Raw genomic sequence first — 1,756 nt, 5'->3', positions numbered from 1 at the left:
AGAAAATCATAACAAATGCTCTTGCCAGCAAAATTATCAACTAGCAGTTAGGAAGCCAGTATTTGCAGTTCTGTAAAGATGTCTCAGCTCTTGATAACAAACTCTACAAATCATTATTTTTTACTTATGTATTTTATGCAGTCATAAATATTGTAATCTTGACAAACCATGCTGCAACTGAAAAACTACTCCTTTACAGTAGTCTTAAACCCAAATAAAAGCAAGATAACTTACCTCAACTAATGGTAAACAAAAAGTCCTCGTTTCTCAGTGCTGTAAAAGAATATTGCTAACTAGGGAAAGAGCTACTGTGTGCTAATTAAAAGGGCTTTGTACCTTTCCTCCCCCTTTGGAAAAGAGGATATTCCCAAGGAATAAAACCCGTATTTTGTCAATGAACAAGTAGACCAAATCAGTGGAGCATCAGGCAGTTTTGCTCATTGTGCATGAAGGTTTTGTCATGAATTTGAATTGCTGCAGGGCTTTAATATTTTGCAGTTTTCATATTTAATTACACTATGCTCCTAACCGATGGACAGTTTTGATCTATAAGCTGCTATGATTTAGAATGCTTTTGTTTCATTTTATTAAAAAAGCACAAGTTAATATTTTATCAATTGTAGTTATTATGAAGCACTTCCGCTTCTTAAATTATGAAGCTCATGATGCAAGTGAAACATCTGTAATCTCTGGATATTTCCAAGTGTTAGCAATTGGGCAGGGCGGGGGGAGGTGGGGGTCCTAAACTGAACAGAGGGGACTAGCTCGCTTCCCAAGGAACCTCAGTCTTGGGGCCCTTGAGCTCCACAGCTGAGCCATACTGCAAGTGATTAGGAATAGCGTGTGGCTACAAATCATAGTAGCAGGCAAATTAAAGATCAAAGTGTAAAAGCATGCAAATGGCCAAAGATATGGCATTTATTGCAAGAATTTTTTGAAAGGTACATACTAATAGAGAAAAGGCATTATTGGGGGATGGATAAAACCAGAGATACAAATGGTTGTTTAAAAAGTTGAAGCAAGATAATAGGGAATTAGAAATAAATAGCAACATTTGCTACTGAACTGTGGATCTGAGAACTGTCCTGGAGGAGCTTGACAACAAAGGGATCCCATAAATGGAGAGAAGGAATAGTTGCTTTCTGAGTTGAAGTTTGACTGTGAATATATTTAACAGAGCATTTGATTTTTAAGTTTTCCTTCAGGAACATAACTCGGGAGCAGTTTCTCTTTTTTGGGAAAAGTGAAGTCCGACTAGTGGTTATATTTTAGAAGTAGTGCTGTTGGTAGCTATATAAGTAATAAGTATTTATAGAGAAGGGTCACTAGAAAGTTAGAAGTAACTAGTGACAGAAAATTTCCCAAATTTCCTGAATTCATGTGCTAGATAACTTTTTGATCCTGTAGACAAAGTATCCTGAATCTGTGCCCTTCTAGTTGGAAGAAGGACTTTCAAAGTAGTGTTAAAATGATGCTGCTTTGCTTAAATGAGTACAGCTTGCCTCAGTTCAGTGTAGTATAGCAGATTCTTGGAACAAGGGTGGGCAAGGCATGGAGACTCCACAGCTGTTCATATTCTGGCCACAAATACATTTACTGATTGGGAGGTAGAATATGCAAGGATTTGACTGAGATGATAGGGAAGAGGGTGCTTCTCCTTGGTTGCTGCCCTGGTCCTGGAAAGGGGCTCAAGTAAAGATGTTACTTGGCACACAGGGCTAGGAAGAGGGCTTCCCGAGGTCAGAGCCATTTTGTC

At 38.4% G+C, this 1,756-nt stretch overlaps 1 protein-coding gene across 11 annotated transcripts in view; it reads left to right on the top strand.

The window, feature by feature from the left end:
* The window catches only part of KDM6A (lysine demethylase 6A), a 167,685-nt gene extending 167,079 nt beyond the window's left edge, over positions 1 to 606 (top strand). For all 11 annotated transcript variants that reach the window (XR_012633542.1, XM_074904807.1, XM_074904788.1 and 8 more), the window contains one exon: positions 1 to 606. This exon is cut by the window's left edge and continues 2,007 nt beyond it. The gene's annotated coding sequence lies outside the window, so the exon portion shown is untranslated.
* The last annotated feature ends 1,150 nt before the right edge of the window (positions 607 to 1,756 follow it).

This window comes from Athene noctua, chromosome 1 (genome assembly GCF_965140245.1).
Source record: "Athene noctua chromosome 1, bAthNoc1.hap1.1, whole genome shotgun sequence".
Classification (NCBI taxonomy): Eukaryota; Metazoa; Chordata; class Aves; order Strigiformes; family Strigidae; genus Athene; species Athene noctua.
The sequence above is the reverse complement of the archived record's forward strand: the minus strand, read 5'-3'. Positions and strand labels throughout refer to the sequence as shown.